Source organism: Ambystoma mexicanum, chromosome 1p, assembly GCF_040938575.1.
Source record: "Ambystoma mexicanum isolate Mex_15411 chromosome 1p, UKY_AmexF1_1, whole genome shotgun sequence".
NCBI lineage: Eukaryota > Metazoa > Chordata > Amphibia > Caudata > Ambystomatidae > Ambystoma > Ambystoma mexicanum.
This window is the reverse complement of record NC_090921.1, coordinates 829,759,280-829,778,186: the sequence shown is the minus strand read 5'-3', so window position 1 is coordinate 829,778,186 and position 18,907 is coordinate 829,759,280.

Here is an 18,907-nt window from a genome sequence, read left to right as displayed (position 1 = left end):
TCTAAGGGCTCCAGAGATGTCAGAGAGCAGCACAGCGATTAAGGTGTAGGAAGTCAAGTTAGGGGTGGGGATGGCATCAGGGCCTTTCAAATGAAAGGGGCCCCCAAGGAACTGCTCCCATGTTGCCATGTGACAGTCTTATAACACTGCAATACATTCCTTTAAATATTTTGTTCGGGGGAGCGGGGCTTTAAATGTGCGCTTTGCAGCGCTTGCCTTCGAAGTTGCATTTGCTGCAGCTCTTCTGACCGCCACTTCCGTTGGGGTATACAGAAGCGTTATCAACACTGTAATGCTGGTTGCTCCACATCAGCCTCTTGCTGACAAAGAATGCTTTGTAGCTTTTCAGTGGCCTTTTAGTGTTTCAGGCTCCCTGCTGACTGGCCGTCTCGTGATAATCGGTGGCTATTCACCATATCTTTGTTGCTGTTGTAATGCATGCACCCCAAGGAAGCTTCAGATTGTTTTCGCTCTAAGTAAGGGATGCCCCCAACCACCATGTTGAAATGGGGCCCCCACACCTCTTCAGCCGACCTGGTTAGGAGGAAGGATGCCATGTTCTCAGTTTTGCCTCGTTGGGGGGATATTCAAACACGAGGGAGGCAGGGGAGGGTGGCTAGAAAGCATGTATTCCTTTGCATATTTTCATAGAGGAGGGTTGGCAAACAAGAGTGAGGTGAAGGAGGGAGACTGGCGGCCAAGTAGGTCTTGGTGTGAAGGTGGTGGAGAATGGGAGTGAGGTTTCCATCTACGTTTCCTGTCATTCCCACAAAATGGTAGCTGGGTAGGAATCCACCATGGGCTGTATTCCACCTCTGGGTCTGCTTCTCTTTCGCTATCAGCTGTCAGTCGGAAACCCTGGGAGCAATATATCCCCATAGTTGAGAGCTACTCATCTATAACTCTATGGTTAACTGGATACCTATCACCCTGTTAGCAGCTCAGCGCAAGTTTACATCCCATTGGGCCTCATTACAAGTCCGGCAGTAACCTTGCCGGTAAAGCTGGCAGGTTGCCGCCGGACTTGCAATATTTACTGGCACCTGGCTTGCCGGAAACACTGTGGCATTACGACCCCCAGTGTTGCTGGAAGTCAGGCGCCGGTAAATGGTAAATCCCCATTCCCATTTGAATACCATGGGACTCAATGGGAATGGGGTTGACGGTAGCATCGGCACCGTTCATAAAGGTGCCGGTGCTAACGTGAAAGTCTGCGAACGGGTGCCGTTCCACCTGCCAGGTCAAACCTGGCGGGCCGGACGGCATCTGGCCCGCAAACTTGTACCCTGCAAGTCGGGTAACAACTTGTTACCGGACCGGCAGGGTCGTAATGACCCCCACTGTCTCCTTTCGAAGAATCAGCTTTCACTATGGGCTGCCTCCACCTACTCCCACAATACGCCACAAACCTGGCCTTCCATTCTCTCACCCCATTGCCCATTATAACCTTTTCTACCTCTCTGTAGCGCTGTATGCGGCTGTGCCATCGCCGGTATCTGCACCAGGAACCCACCCTGCACCTTTCTACCTCTCTGTAGCGCTGTATGCGGCTGTCCCATCGCCGGTATCTGCACCAGGAACCCACCCTGCACCTTTCTACCTCTCTGTAGCGCTGTATGCGGCTGTCCCATCGCCGGTATCTGCACCAGGAACCCGCCCTGCACCTTTCTACCTCTCTGTAGCGCTGTATGCGGCTGTCCCATCGCCGGTATCTGCACCAGGAACCCACCCTGCACCCTCCACCCCCCACGACCAGCTTGCATTCGTATGGCACCCGACTCAGGATTCCACTGCTGTTTATTTATTTTAAGGTAGGTGTTTCCGATCAAAACATATTTATCCTCAATAACTAAATGCTATGTTATCATTTTGTTCTCATTAATAAAACGTCACGTGAGTCAATCAGCTGAAGTAGGCATACATATATCCAGCAGGTGCGCCCTTAAGCCACCTAGAACGCTCGCTGATGGAGACTGAAAGGCCTACTGGGCTGCAGGGAATTGAGCGAGCGGTGAGCAGGCCTGTGCCAGGGAAAGGTGGGGAGGGGGACTGGGGCAGAGTCTTTCACGTGTCAGGCCATTCGCCGGTTTTTCCCGCACTCACGCGCACGCATTCGAGGGGACATGGCATGAGGATGCGTCTGCAGGTGACAGCAATCGATGAACGCCTCGAAGACGCCCCGCGGCCGCGGGATTCCTCCATCACGTTCACCGCCATGATAGCCGAGTTAATTCCGTGACTAAGGCTGCGGGGCCATGCTGGAACACTGCGCCTCGCGTGTCCCCGTGACTCAGGCACGAGGCTGGCCGCTGGCGCTGCTGCCCTAGTCACTAACGTTCCCCAGAGCCTGGAAACCGGGGGCTCCTAATGAACATCAATCCAATTTCTTCTTAAACCTCAGCTCGGTGCCGAGTTTAGATTCGGTGCCCGCTCTACGCAGCAGTCCATTGACAGGGGTCACATATGCTGTTCCGCCATCACGAGGCAAGTGCACGAGGCGATGGACATCACAGGAGAGAGAATAGGCTGCGGGGACTTCATTTTAGGCCGCATGGACAGAGTCCTGTGGCTGCGGCTGCATTGAAAAACATGAGGCCCTGTGAAGGGCCGATGTAATATTTCAGGGCCCCCGGACAGCCACGATCTTGAGACCCAGGAGGGCAGAGGAGTTGCTAGGGGGTTGGGGGGCTGAGGGAGCTATAGCCCCGGGTCTTGTGATTGTAGCCCCGGATGGAATCTCAGGTGCTACAACCAAAAGGCTAGCTGCCCCGAGTCCCGACAGTCCCAACATTAGTGTAGCCCCGGATCTTTTCCAGAACTAGCAACACCCCTGCAGGGGGTTCTTTAGCATTGCAAGAGGGGTGTGGGGGAGCATCCATAAAAAAAGTCCTGGTACTTTCCCCCCAAAAAGCACTGTGGAAAATGAATGCTAAACTGACACACAATCGTTCTGCCCCCCCTTTACCCCCTCCTTATGATCATATGACTCTACCATCTCCCTGCAACATTCGGACAAGAGTGGGACATCAAGCTGTGTACTCTTGCTCTGCATCTGGGCATGCCCCTTATTGGGCCTGCCATGCAGTCAACGGCCTGGAGTGGGACACGTAGCATGTTCCTGCTATGCCCCCCATTGTGCATGGAGGGTGTAGAGCAGGAACATACAACCACACTGCTGTCCGTCTCCTGCTCCAGACTGCTGTTCTACAGGCAGCTAGACCGAGCATGAGCAACACTGCTACCCCGGAGAGGATTCCCGGAAAAAAAGACATGCCACAGTAAGAAAAGGCTAGACTGGCTGCCCCCATATGACAGTCTAGCCAAGTAATAGCACATAACACCCATGCAAACCTCCTGATTTGTATATGGATTGCAGCAAGAGAAGGGAGTTCACAGACAAGAATCTTGCAAGGAGCATCAGCAGTCTTTGATACTTGGAGGCACCATGGAAGTGACTTTAGAATAAGTTGCCATAAGTAAGCCAAGTGGCAAATACATTTGTGGTGCAAAATACCAAAATTGCACTATTATTATATATGCAGCAACTCTGCAGTCAGGGTTTTTTTTTTTAAAATAATAGCCAGATATATTAACATAAGCTATTAAGTGAATCACTTACGGAGCTGCAGATAAGACAAGGTGTGATTGAATGATTTGCCCAGGATCACACACTTTGGTTAAATGGTGAAACCGGGATGTGGACCATTTAAGCAACTGAACATATCTTCCCAGGTTTAGTGGATATAGATATTTATTAAGGTTTTGCTTTGCATTCCATATGCTTAAATAATACTGGGAGTTATTAAATAGCCAAAATGACACTTTTGCCAGAAAAGACCTACATAGTATTACACAAGTCAGTTATGCAGGACAGAGGCAGTCTCTAGGGAAAGGTGCCTTCATCAGTGTCACTGGAAGAATGGATTTGGTAGACCTGGTCATGAAAGGGTCATTTAGGAACATAGACCGGGGACAGAAACTAGACAACAGATAATCTGACACTTGGTGCCTAGAACCACTACATATAGAATTACAGCTTACGTTTGTGCAATCCTGTGAGGCGCTAGCACCACAGGTGGCTTGAGGCTGCAGCCGAGAAAGGGCGGTAGTGGGGTCTGGGAAGCACCCTCCCTCAACAGAAGGAGAAGTTTGAGCCAGGTTTTAAACTGTTCCGCTGATGGAACAACTGTGATGTCATAGGAGAGGGCATTCAAGTGGAGTGGGTCAAGTAAAGGGAAGGAGCAAAAGCAGGAGGAGGTGCAGTGGGTTGTTGGGCGGATAGGATCGCAGAGTCTGGGGGGGTAAAGAGAAATTAAGTCAGCAATGTACTGGGGGGAGGTAAAATGAACAGTTTTTCCTCAGACGGAAGAGTAGGGGTAAATTCAAGAAACTCTGGAAGATCCAATAATTATGATATGTGGGGACTTCAACATGACTATCCAGAAGAAAAATCCAACCTGTAGTCGGGAAGAAAATGCGGTCCCCACAGAATCCGAAAAAAAGGTGCTGTATAGACAGAGGAAGTGGGTCTGCTAGGTTTACAAATGTTAAGTGGACAAAACAGAGGAGATATTCCAAAACGTCCAACATAGAAACGAGCCAATGCCAATAAGGTTTTGAATTACTTCTATGTGTCAGGGAATATACATCCCTGGGTGTCTTTCTTCGTTGAATGCCTTAATAGAAGTTAAGAAAGTTGATAGGAAATCCATTTCTTACATAAGCAGTGCTATGACACAAAATTAGTTATTGAAAGGAAGAAATTAAGAGCAGACTTAAAGAGGTTAAAAGCCGTGAGTCATCCAATGCACTTAACCCTAGCCAGAAGCAGTAAACAACAGTACAAAAATGTGCCCAAGGCAAGGAAATATAAATTGTTTCAGGAAGACTCAGAGCAAATTCTGCAGAAGATCTCAAGTAAAAAAACAGGAGACATCTGGAAAATGATACATTCGGTAAACACCCCATATGAGGCTCTTAAGAGTAATGCAGTGGCAGGACCAGTGTGGATAGATCATTATACCAGATTGCTTAACCCATGAAGCACAGGTAGGAAGAAAGGAGAGACGAATTCCACAACCAAGTGAACTTTCCTGACTGATGAAGAAGACATTTTGTTGCTTATTGAAAAAGCAAGTAACTCAAGAGGACCGGGCCCTGATGGTTTGACCAATGTGTCCTTAAGGAGGAGCCTGAACTATGGTTGGACTTTCTGGGATTTTTTTTGGGACCAGATCGAAAGGCTAAAGCAGTTTCTGAGTTCCTGCAAGAATTCCATAGTGCTCCCAATTTTCAAGGCGGGCGATCGGTCGGACCCTGAGAATTATCGACTTATCGCCCTCCTTGATGTCGTAGGAAAAATATTTACCAAAGTGCTCTTAAGGGAATTAAAGAACTGGACAAGTAGGTCTGGTAGCTTTGACTCGTGGCACTCAGGCTTTGTCAGGGGGATGGGAACCTCGTTCAACATCTTCCTGATTAACCTTTTGAAATACCGATCTACCAAGTCTAAGACCAGAATATACCTGGCTTTTATCGATCTGGCTTAGGCTTTCGATTCTATAGATAGAGACCTATTGTGGATAAAATGAGAGAAGTGGCAATGTCCAAAGGACATCCTAGAAGCTAACAGAGATCTTAATAATGGGACTTTGCTGCAAATAAAGCTGGATCAAAGGGCCACATTGTCACATTCAATCAAGACATCAAGAAAGTTGAAACAGGGCTGCCCATTGGCTCTGGCTTTATACAACCTATTTATTTCGGATCTGCCAGAAATACATTGCTGGAGTATCATTGGATCATCTATTGTATGCAGATGATTTGGCCTTAATTGACCAAACTCTGGTGTGCTTACAGCATCAACTGAATGCCTTACAAATGTATGTCCAGGACAATGCCTTAAAAGTTAATGTGGCGAAATCAAACATCTAGATTTTGCAGTCGGCTAAAGGAAGAAAGTCCAATAAAACATGGTACTTGAATAACGAAAGATTGACCAGAGTGGACTCATTTATATATCTAGGAATGCTCATTCATACTGCTTTGAGAGATGTTCCACGTGAAGTCATTCTACGAAATAAATCAAAAGCTCTAGCATTACAAAGAAGATGGCTTCGAAAAAGTATGTCAAGTTCTGTAGTATCCCTGTGGGACCTTCTATAAAATGAAGGTCATACCTATACTAACATACAGGACTGAAGCTTAGCCCCCTGGCCCCAGCTCGGGACGCCACTGTTGAGACCTCATTTGTCATCAGTGGCACAACGTAACCTACATTTCAGGAGGGCGCTAACTAGTAATGGGAGGAGCCACTTCAGAAACAGGGTGGGCAAACTTGAAGGAACGCCCCTACCCCCGTTCTACCCTAAGGGTTGTCTGGCCTGGGGCCCAAGTATTAAGTGGCACATTTTAAAGGGCAATATGCCATTGAGAATGACAAAGTGATTGGATTTAAAGATAACAGACACATTTAGTTGCTTTGATAATGTTTATATTTATGACTCAGGTATCCGATCAGGCGTCACCCTTTAAGCAAAAGCGACCACCAGGGGGCCAGACTGTAGTACAGTGTGCCACAAATCCAACTTCCACATGCGAAACAAGCCATACAATTATGTTCATTATACAATTAGATGCCAGTATGAAAACATTTTCATGCTGGTTGTGCCCAGACATTTCCATTCTGGCTGCACCAAAATATGGCAGTATTCCCATATATGAGCATACTCATGTTTGCTTTGCTCATAATGCCAGTAATGATACTGTAAGAAAACATGTCCATGCGGGAACCGCCAATATATGGCAATATCCCCAAGTAAGGACATACTTCTGGTGGCTTTGCCAATAAAAATGCCATTTCACAATAAGAAAGCATGTCCAAAGTGGCTGCACAATGTGGGTCAGTCTAGACGCGTAATATAACTTATCATGATTACATTACAAGGAATGCCCAGTAAAAAATGTCAAGCATCAGAAATAAATGGCTAGACTGGCTGCACTAAAGTGCCAGTCTATCCACGTAATAATACATGTCATGCCTACTTTATTATAGATGCCAGTGAAGAAAAAAGTCATGCCACAGAAATAAATGAATAGACTACCTGTACCAAAATACCATTCTAGCCACATAACACATATCAAGATTACTTTATCATGAATGCCCACTAAAATGTTTAGCGAAATACCCCTTTCCCCACCTATCCCTCTTCCAACCAAATCCATGCCCCCACCTCCCACTCTCTATTCGCCAAAATCAGCTCCTCAGCCCAGCATTACTCATAAGCTGCACAAACACACAATTACACAACATTCATGCACTCGCTTAAACATATCATTCACTCACGGCCCCATTCACTGTACACGCACACCCTGCCCCCTCATTCACACTGACTCATTCACACACACATTACATCATACATATACACAGTCCTTGCTTACATGCATACATACACAACTAACATGCAACACCCTTTAACGCCACCTGTTTCAGGAAAGGCTTCCCTCCCATCTCTGCCTAACAAAAAGCAAGTACGGAAGCCCCGCCCCTGAATTCACATTTCATGGGGGGCTGAAGCCGGTTAGCCCAATGGCGTTGCACGCCTGTTTGCCAATAGGCGATTCTATTCTTAATCCCTCTTGAACACCACTTCCAATTAGTGAATTTAGCAATGATTATGTGCATGGCCATTTGCATAGCACTAACTGACCTGTCACTTGGCGATTCCTACTACTAAATGGGGAACATGAAACAAACCTCATTTCTGATCTAGAATATCCCTACTCAGCTTTCCTGTGATAGATGTGTTGGAACAGAGTATGCGGCTCATGATATTCTGTAGCGCAGGTAAGGTGGCGGTTCCATGTCAATAGCCAACAGAGAACCACTGTTCAAAGTCTCGGCCTCTGTCTAGTTTCTAAGATCTGATCCATTCTAACAGGGGCGGCCTCATCAGACAGTTCTCCAGTGTCAGCCAAACATCACCTATGGCTGAGGAATTGGAAGACTGAGGCAACTAGGAAAGTGGACTCGACCTAGCTGCATTTCTAGGTCCTTTCTTGTTTGCCCGCTCCTAGTGAAATCCCTCTAGGATTGAAAACATGCCCTTTCCTATAGGGGACGCAGTCATTCTTTTAGCTCTTGGACCTCGTGCCACTCTGCTGGCTCCTCCAGCTGCTCGGGGGTTCCTTTCGTGGCAGTCTTACCATGGGCCCTCACCTGAGTCTCAGCACCTGGCTATGGGTCTTCAGGCCCAGCTAAAACTCACTAGCTAACTGACTACATGTCCTAATCAAAGACCAACGAGCTAACCGACTGCTTGTCCTCATCCACGTCCAAGTGTCTGACTAGGGTTCCTCATCTAAGCTTAAACTCTCTGTGGATGTCATCGAAGCACAACGATTAAACTCACTACATATCTGGTTCGTCGCATATCTAAATGTCTTCAGGCCCTCACCTATGCCATCTTATATTTGTATGCATTTGCATTTGGGGTGTCTCGTAGCACAAACCTAACTAGGAAGCAACAGAGCACTGTACATGTCACTGATGGTAACATGTGAGGTAAGGAGGGGGGTTACACTATGTGGAATAGGATGTTTGGGCCATGGGGCTGGGATGTGATGTGGGAATGCATGGAGTATAGGTGACACCGAGGTATTTTCGGAAGAGTAAGGTTTTGAGTTCTTTCCTGAACTGCAAGAGCATTGGTGTGGCCCGGATGGCTTTTCAGGTGGTGTTACAGTAGGCAGGGGTGGAGCAAGCAAAGTCCTGTTTCCTGTTTTTTACCTGTTTCCTGTTTTTAACACTAGTTCCGTCTCATGCCTCATGACGGCCGGGCTCCTGGAGGAGTGCAACCCACCTGGGCTACAGAGTTTTGCAGCTAGGCAGGCAGATGCATGAGCTGTGTTTGCCATATTGGTAATGCAAGCAGCCATAAATAGTATAATGCCTGGAACCTGAAACCAGGGCAGCTCTCTTAGGAAGGGAGAAATGTGATAGAATTACATGTTTCCTGTTATGAGTCATGCCATAGCATGCTGAGGGCCATAAGTGAGGCCAGATGCATCGCCAGAACGCCTGTGATTAGGGTGCTTCCCCCACTAATGTTTGAGGTTGCCAAGGGCTGGATTGTGGTTCTGAAATCCTTGGGTGGAACTATTTTGTCTTCCAGAGAAGGGTTAGCAGGTACTAGGCAGTTTTTAGTTTTGTTGCTGATATGTTGTCAGAAGGCAAGAGTGCTGTCGATAGTGAACGATGTGTGAAGTGGTCAAGGTGCATATTGTTTAGCCAGCCCTCAATGGTAACCTGCTTAGGTTGGTGACTGAGTAGGCCTAATTCAATTTTTTGGGGCTTGAGCTTCAGCTATGCGCTTGTCATGCAGGCTTAGATGGAGACGAAGCAAATGCATAAGTGTGAGATGCCCTACATACCCCTGACTTTCAGGATTAATTGGGTACCATCCACGTTTTGGTGGAGTGAGATTTCAGGTTCACTGAGCAGTGAGCTTAACATCTCCATGTCTAGATTAAAGCTCATGAGGGAGAGTATTGAGCCGTGTGGGACTCCGCAGGTGACCAGGCGGCTGTATGGTCTGAAGTTGCTCATATGGAAGGATTTGTGCCTGTCCAGGAGGTAAGAAGTGAACTAGTTGAGAACTGTTCCCAAGAAGTCCATTATTTGTGTGAGTAGGCTAGTCATTGTGAGATGGTCCCCCGAATAGCGACCGGCAGAGAGGTCAAGGAGGACCAGGAGGCATGAGTCACCTTTGTCTATGATTTGAAGAGCGTCATTTATGACCTGGATGGTGATACGATATGATACATGATATGATATGGCATTTATAACGCGCCTTTACACAAGTGTTTCAAGGCGCGACGAGGCAAGGGAGGGGGAACAGAGGGAAGACAGAGACAACGATCTTACTAGGTCAGGTGTCATTCAGATCGCGCAAGTGCATGCGAAGGGGAAACGTGCGGAGGGAAAGGGGGAGGGGACAGTGCGGTACATGGGATAACTAGAATAAATAAATCAATAAATAAAAAATACGGTGGTTGTTTCAGGGCTATATTTTGGTCTTGACCCAGACTTGGAATCACGGAGCAGGGTTTGGTGGTTAATTTGATCATGGAGTTGGTTGCCAAGAAGATGCTGTCTGCTAGCGAGGCATTCAATATTTTGAGGAGGGGGTGAGGGTGGTCCCCTTAATGTGTATTATACTGGCAGCAGGGAGGGCATCAGCTTTGTGTCCAGTTGGTTTAAGTGATGCAAGGGTGTCAGGAAGATCTTTGGGGGTGAGTGGTGTGACGGTGGTCCAGGTTTGTGCTATACACTGTGAGAGGACTGATTTCGTGGTATGTTATCTATCGTGCTAAGGAAAAAGTTGTCAAGAGTTGCATTTTTCCTTAGACTCACGGATTACTGGGTGCGGCAGTGGGCTTGAGCAGTAGTTGACTTCAGGGAACAGAGCTTTATACCTATTGCCAGCGGCCAAGATAGTTGATAAGAAATATGGCGTCTTGGCTTCGATGATGAGAAACTGTAGCGTATTGCATGAGGGCCTGAGTGCGAGGTTAGCACACTTAGTACGTCTTCAATAGTGCATGAAGATATTTTTTTCTTTTATCGCTGTCTACAAGATATAAACCTTACCCATCTCAATTTCTAGGTGGTGTAAATATCATACCCTGTGCCAGGCATGATCAATGTTGGCATCTGCAATTCCTCCGCCCCCCATGGCTTCCTTTAGGGGACAGAGTATCCCCTCCTGGTTAACATTGTCAAGTAAATATGTGTTGTCCGCATTCATGAAAGAGCCAATCTCCCCCTTGAGTCATGCTGCATTAGGATAAAGCCCTGCATTACTGGAAATCAAAGATATTTAACTTTTTACCTTAAAATACCAGCTTTGATGACATCAGCTGGACTGTGACCATCCTGGGCAATTGTCAGTGGCGGGCTCTGTATCGTACCCATCTATAGATACCACCGATGGGTTGTAGACACTTTTGGAAGTAGATATGGTGACGCTTGCTGATATTTGGTGATGACCCTACAAGGTAAGGCCAATTCCCTGATAACCGTAATCTCAAGGTTTGGCGCGCAGCCATGGATCTCCCCTCTCCATTCCTTTTATCCTCCATGGCTAAGACTCATCTGTCTGCAGCGCAGGCGACCTGCTATTCAGATCCCTGTGCTGCTCATGCTCACTCCCTCTGCAGCGTGCCACAACCACCCCCACCCCAACCCCCCCAGGCAGGGCTCAGGCAGCCTTTTGCTGTCTATGCTCAGCCTCATTGAGAATTAAAAATTAATTATCACGTGTCCACGTGCAGAGAGCGCACGGATCGACCTAAGTCAATGAATTCGCAATGCTGCAGGCAGCACCAACTGATTGCCACCACGAATCAGCTTCTCTGCTTCTCAGCTCGACTCCTGGATTCTCTTTCCCTTCCGAATCGTCCCTTTTCTTCTCACTAGATCAAAGATCCTTACACATCCATCCTGCGGCCTGTTAGCAATATATATATATATATATATATATATATATATATATATATATATATATATATATATATATATATATATAGGATCATACATGCTATAAGAATGAAATAGACGTATTGTAATGAAGGACAATCAATGCACACGAAATTGGGGGTGTATCTCCATAACCTCCCTTTTCCTTCCTGATCACAGTCCTGACTTATTTGAAGGCAATCTGCCGTCCAGACAGATCCCTAGAATATGCCATGTTCTACACTGATCCCTTACTGGGACCATAAAGACCCCCCCATCGCTAGCTCCTCTTGTGTTTTCTGTCTGTCAGACAGTGTCCTTGGAGATTAAGCCAGAGTGGGGCTGTTGCCAGCTGTGGTTTTGGCGTGGGCCTGTTCCAGGTCACATACATTTTGTGTCGCCGTTGTTAACCATATACTATAGACACATCCCCACCGGGAGCTGGCCCTACAATGGTGCAGCCCAAGAATCATAGGGTGCGGTCCCCAGCCTATGAATTTTGGGCTGCACCATTGCGGGGCCAGCTCCTGGTTGCACCGCTGCAGACTCATGCCCCACACACACCACACCACGATTAGGTTGTGCAGTTGTGGACCGAGGGCGTGTCTTCCCACATCAAGGAGCCGGCCAGCTGAGAGGCGAGGTAGAGAAATAGAGACGGGAGGGAAGACACATGGTGAGGGGATTATGGTATGTTCAAAGCTTTGCGCTTATTGTTGACAAAAGTGAGGGTAATATTTTATGTGCTTCTTCATTCATCAAAAGTAATGTAGATCGTGTGGAGGGGATCCTGTGTTTACAAAATGGTGACTCAAGCCCTCCCTGCTTTTAATCCCAGGCAATGCCACATAATTGTTGCTGCAGGCTTTATTGCCTGGTCATGACTGCCTACTCCTGGTTTTTCCTGAAGCCAGATTGAGTGCAGTCATGTCTGGAAGCAAACGTACAGAGAAAAGGAAACATTCCTGTCCTTGCTCCGAGTGCCAACATCACAAGCATAAAACGCCTTCAGGATCTCCCGCTCACATGACTGCAGTGGAGATCATGCGATTGGTCAAGGCTGCTCCCTTCTGCCCCTCTTGTCAAGGATGGATGAATGGCTGATGAGGAGGAAGACCCTATGCAGGTAGACACCCTGTCGGATCAAGAAGAGGAGGTCTTTTCAAGGAAATATATTACGAGGGAAGAATTAAAAACCATCTAGGAAGACATGTGGACGAACCAGGAGTTCTCGGCATAATGACACCCTCCTGAAAACAAAGCTCTTCAAGCAGTTCAACACTAATAAGCTTCTTCTTTTCCACTTAGTGGAGATATTGCAAATGTGTTGTTGCATGAATAGGGAGAAACAAAAAACCTAATACGTCTCATCCACCACAGACTTTGACAAAATAAATCCCTGGTGATATCAAGTTGGACTCCCAGTTGGGGAATTTGATTGGAAAGAGGACTTTCTCTTCAGATGTGACCACTCTTACTGACCCGGTTCAAAAAAAGATTGATGGAACTCAAAAGCGAACCTACTCCACCATAAATGTAATCATTAGGGCTCAGATGAATGGCGGCTTGCTGTAGTCTATCCGATCTTCGTCTCTTCCTTATGAATAAATACTCCAAAGTTCTCTGCCAAACCCATAGAAAGTAGACTGGCACACAGGAATTGGGTACATCCGACCTGCACCTATCATCAGTACAGGTTTAGCATTTTGTCCACCCCTACCTGGATGATTGCTTGGTTCAGGCCTCTTTCAGGTATCTGTGTGTTCTGCATGCATCCAACATCTCCCAGCTTATTTGACGCCATGGATGTAGGATAAAACACAAGAAATCGTCCTTGATTTAGTCACAAGCTCAGTTGTTCATTGGGATTGACCTCTTTACAGACCTTTCCCTGACTGTCATGCCCTATGACCCTGAAACACTACCCGCACAGTTCCTTGGGCACGTGTCCAACTCGAGTCTCTGGGTGGTCATGTGCTATGCATTGGTCTCCTACCTCAAGGGATTACAATCACCTGATCCTGATCACAGTGGGTCTAAAGGAATCCCTAGCCTGGTTGGAAGATCGTCAACATCTACTGAGGGTGGTGAAGCCGGATCCAGAATCCCTACTCTCCTGACATCTGATTCCAGTGGAATGGTCTGGGTGTGACTCTGAGTGCTCTCTCTCCATTACTTGGATTTCAGAAGTCTCTGGAGGGTCTTGGCATCCTAGTGTAAACAGACAATCAGGTGGCCAAGACATATTAACAGGCAGAGGGAACAGGTCTGGTCCCCTGACGAACTTTCCAGGAAAATATTCACCTGAGGCACAACACGTCCAAGACCTCAGAGCTGCTTATTCATATGGCAGGAGGAATGGGTCAGTAGTGCCTTCCCATCTCCCATGTAGCACTGCTTGAATCCACACCATGGCTGGTCCTGTTCTCCGCAGCAGCAAATTCTCTTCTCCTCCTGTGTATAGCCCTCCGGCCAGATCCATTGGTTTGGAGGAGTGGCATCCTCTCAGTCCCCTGACCAGAGGGTCTTCTCTGTGCCTTTCCTCTGCCTCCCTTCCATTTCAAGGTCCTACGCAAGTTGCACAGGGAACGATGAAGCATCATTCTAGTGGCTTCTGTTTGGACCTGGATACCCATGGTTCGCATTTCTGCAAAATCTCATCCGATCAGCCCTTTCTGCTACTCTAGTTACCTAAACCTATATGCAGCTCAATGCTCCAGCCCATAGCTGCACCTAACGGGTTGGGAACTACACTAAGGACTCTTCTAGAACTGGGAATCTCCAGGGAAGTCGCTTCTTTAAACCAGGGTTCTAGACGCAAGTCTACAAGGGATCCCTAAACGTATCACTGGGCCTGCTCAGGTTAGGGAAACAATCAGCATTACTACCCCTCTGTTGATCCGTAGACATTGGACTTCCTATCTGACAGCTTTAGGTTCAACCTAGTAGTAGCTTAAAGAGTTTCGGTCAACAGCAACCTCTGGGAAGAGTTCGGGTGTGCACTTGGGATATAGTCCTTGTTCTCCGTCAGCTACAGGTGCATCTCTTTGAGCCTCTTCCATCAGTCGACCTTACATACCTTTCATGGAAGGAAATATTTCTAGTCACCATTACATCTGCAAGATGCATTAGGGAGCTGGGATCCTTTTTGAAATTCGGACTTCATATGTAGTTGTCCGCTGAGATAGTGGTTCTCCATTCTGGATGCTCCTTCTGCCTAAAGGTGTGCTCTTCCTTTCAGATAGGGCAGGATGCGACCCTACCTGTACTTTTTCAGACTTTCTTTACTGGAGGAGCAGAAGCTGTATACACTGGATGCGGACAGGGATCTCCAGATCTACACGGAAAGAACCGCGCCCTTCCGATGCTCAGAAAGCCTATTTGTGTTTATCGTAGGTGGGTCTAAAGGGGGGCATCCCACACCCTCCACTGTCAGTCGCAGGGCAATGCCATCTGTGCGGCATTCACCCAGGAACAAGTTCCTCACTTCAAAATGTTCATGGTCGTTCTAGCAGAGGAGTCGAGCCTCTTGGGCGATCAATCAGAGACGTTTGTAAATGCAGCTACATGGGCCTCTCCCCACACCTTCGTGAGACACTACTAGTTGTCTGCTTGTGGTGATTTGTTGGACTTTGATCAAGAAACCTTCAAGTCTTTGGCACCTAAATATCCTTGAAATAATACAAGTCACTTTTGAAGCCATTGGGTGTCAGGAGAGTTTCCTTTGGTTTATTTGGCTGGTAAAGATTGATTTACTGCTTGCTATGTCTTCAGATTAGGAAGGATTGTGAGGAGGAAGGAGGGACAGATTACGTATGTTAATCCTCATTACTCCCGGATCTCCACACTCGTCACAGTCCTTAGCCTTACCCTCCTCTCTTTGACTCCCAGTAACAGCCTTCCCTGTCTTCTGAGGTGTAACACAGGAGGAACCAGCGAATGGGAGGGGCATATGGTCCCGGTAAGGAATTGGGATAAAATAATAAAGTATGACATCCTCTGGGCATCTGTTGGAAGGCAGATTGCCTTCATATAAATAATGGCTGTGACGAGTTGGGAGAACCAAGAGTAATGAGGATTACCACACTTAATCTGTCTATTCCCTGACAATCCAACAACCCCATCCTTTATCTAATGGGAAACAAGGTGTACAAAGCATTATTGAGTAGTGAGCCCCAACGCCCAGTTTACCATCTACGAATGAGAAATCGCACAGGGCAAGGCACATTTACAATTCCATTAAAATGAAAAAAATACCACTAGAAAACGACCAAAATAAAGTACAACTAACCTGAAGGTGCTACAAACCAGTGTTTACCATCTGTAAAAGTTAATTTATTAAGTGCATTGTATTTAATTACGTTTATAAAGGCTTTCTCGAAAGAGAAGCACCCTCTTCTCATAGACATCCAACCAATTTGGGAGAGGGGCGCGTTGTGCTTCAAGGAGCACAGTCCTGGATTCCACACAGCTGCCAAAGTTGGAGAACAAGGTGCAGATCCAGAGAATCCACGATCCCTGTTGTGGCAACAGGTAAAAGGAACAGGGCTTCCACAGCGGAGGTTCACGCTCTTAGCTGAAGTGGTTGGTGTCCAGGATTCCCCCAGAACATAGCACTATACTTTTCTAAGCGCTGTATTTCAAAGATTACAGAACTTAACTGCAACTGGCGCTTCAGGCAATGGGAATGTGTCATGCTTTTGGACTAGCATATCAGATTGAATGGAACTTGTAACTGCAGGCCGTTCTACAATTCAGTGGCGGGTTGGCTTTCAGGTGGGCTGCAGTCAGGAGGCACGGCCCTTTCGCCTACCCCATAGACTATATAAAAGGCCAGGGTGCCACTGCTGCTTCCGGCCAAGGCAAGGCTCCCTGCTCTGTAGCAGTGTGCCATTGCAAAATGACTGGCTGCTGCCTATTCATCAGGAATGTGTGCAAGCCAGCATTTATTTATAATATAACATACACAGGATGTATGTGCCAGTACACAGGACATACCTTAGGCAAATCGAGCTTGATAACAATGTTCTCAGGCAGTAATGCCTTTGCGAATCAAGGTGGACTTCATTCGTCTGACTCTGGCCCATACGCGACATCACGATAAAACCTTTGCTATAGTTTGGCCAACAGGGTCAGCCTTAGGCCGGCCCACCCGGGCAACTGCCTGGGCAACCATTAGCCCTCCCCCCCCGCCACACCAGCTTGGGGGAGTCTTTCAAGGTCTCCCCCAAGATGGCGTGGTGGGAGAAGGCATGGTAGGCGCTGTAAAGGATTTTATGCCAGTACACAGGACATACCTTAGGCAAATCGAGCTTGATAACAATGTTCTCAGGCAGTAATGCCTTTGCGAGTCAAGTTGGACTTCATTCGTCTGACTCTGGCCCATACGGGACATCACAATAAAACCTTTGCTATAGTTTGGCCAACAGGGTCAGCCTTAGGCCGGCCTGCCCGGGCAACTGCCTGGGCAACCATTATCCCCCCCGCCACACCAGCTTGGGGGAGTCTTTCAAGGTCTTCCCCAAGATGGCGTGGTGGGAGAAGGCATGGCAGGCGCTGTAAAGGATTTTATGACACGGCACACTCCAGCCAGAGACTTCTTATACTGACACTGAAGGTGCTGCACAATAAAACACGCCTCTTTATTTTTATTTGAACCCTGGATTATTTCTTGAAGAGGCACCCAACCCGTCTCACACCCACCTTAACAAATACCCTATGTAATAGTGGATCATGAACCAGGCCGGTGTGTAACAAAGAAATATTTATTTATTTTTAAATACAAATGAATAATCAGTGCAAAACAAATTTTAGGGCAGCAATCACCAGTGTGGTTGTGATATAATGCAAAATGTTATAATACACTTAATTCAACTTTCTGACTTCATCTATATAAACTTTAAATAGAAATGGAAGCAAAATTACTTGTTTTCACAATCATAGATTGCACTTAGGTAATGCACTCCCCCTGCCACACTCCCACAAACCCCTGCTAACTGAATTCTATGTGGATGGAAAGCAGTGGCAAGGAGTCAACAAGAAGAGGGAAAAATCGTTTTTTTTTAAATTCGACCCACCACCCCAGAATGGGAGGTCAAAGAAGAAAATGAAAACCTTAAAAATGAGCAAAATAGCGTACTCGTATTGCACCTGTTACTTGCAGATCAGTTTACACATCCAGTAGTATAGATAGGACAGAAATTTGTGTGGCTGCACTAAAGAGACAATGAAGCTTGCGTGCTACTGAGCAGGGTACTAAAACAACATGGACACAGGTGAGAAGATCGATTTTGGGAGGAAATGCAACAAAAATCACACTTGGCAAAATTGTAATTTCTTATTTCACATGGGCTTTGAATTGGGACACATCAAAGAAAATGGGCTTAGCAGGCAGATTAGGAAATTGGTTTTTGGGATGGGAAGGAAAGGATGACTATAGGGTGATAGTATGGGGTTTGTATTGGAAATGCTAATCGGATTTTAAAAGGAAAGTAAAATGCACAGGTAAAATCGTTTTTGCTAGCACAATGATTAGTACTGAAACTATTTTTTAAAGCTATAATTAGTAAAACACTCTATGGACTTACACAGGTAACTGAAGGAAATAGAAAAGAAATATGCTAAAAGATATAGACTAAACAGATTCTTCTAGGGAAAGGGTAAACAGAGGATACTGACAATTTGGGCAATGACTAGGGTTTTTATGAGATTTTTATGGGATTTGAAAAGGATGCAATGTAAGAGGGCATGTTATGCTGTTTTTGGGTACTGGGTGATGTGATACTTACAAGGTACACTTGAGTCGGGCAATTTGGGCAAACAGCAAGGTCTCTGGACAGTGGGGCCAAGAATCTGGTCATGGTCAGCGGGGTCAAGAGATCTGGTTACTAGGTCAGCTGGGCTCTCCAGGATGGGAACAGCTGGGCAAGGTCTGGTCATTGTGGACAGTGGGATGGGTCAGCTGGGCAAAAGGTCTGGTCACTGGATTCTCCTGCAGAAATCAGCTGCCTTTCCTCCTTTCTCCCTGGATTATTGGGATGAATATGGTTCTGGATAGGTGATTCTGCCTGGATCTGGGTCAGCTATCTCTGGACCTGGTTTTGGAATCTTGGAATCTCGCAGGGTGAATTTTGAATGTCAAATCTCCCCGTGTCTCACTGTCTCCCCCTTAAATAGGCAGAGTGACATCAAGAGTTTTACATACCCCTTCAATGGGATAGGCCAGGCTATTGGGGTCGCCTCCTCATCCGAGCTGATTGGTTCAAAGGAAGTGACCGCACCTTAGGTGTGTGCATTTTATGACTCCCCTTGTCTCATCAGCCTCATTTTTCACAAAGGGAGTTATGGAATACAACTTCATATTTACAATAGTCACCACCATAAAAATCG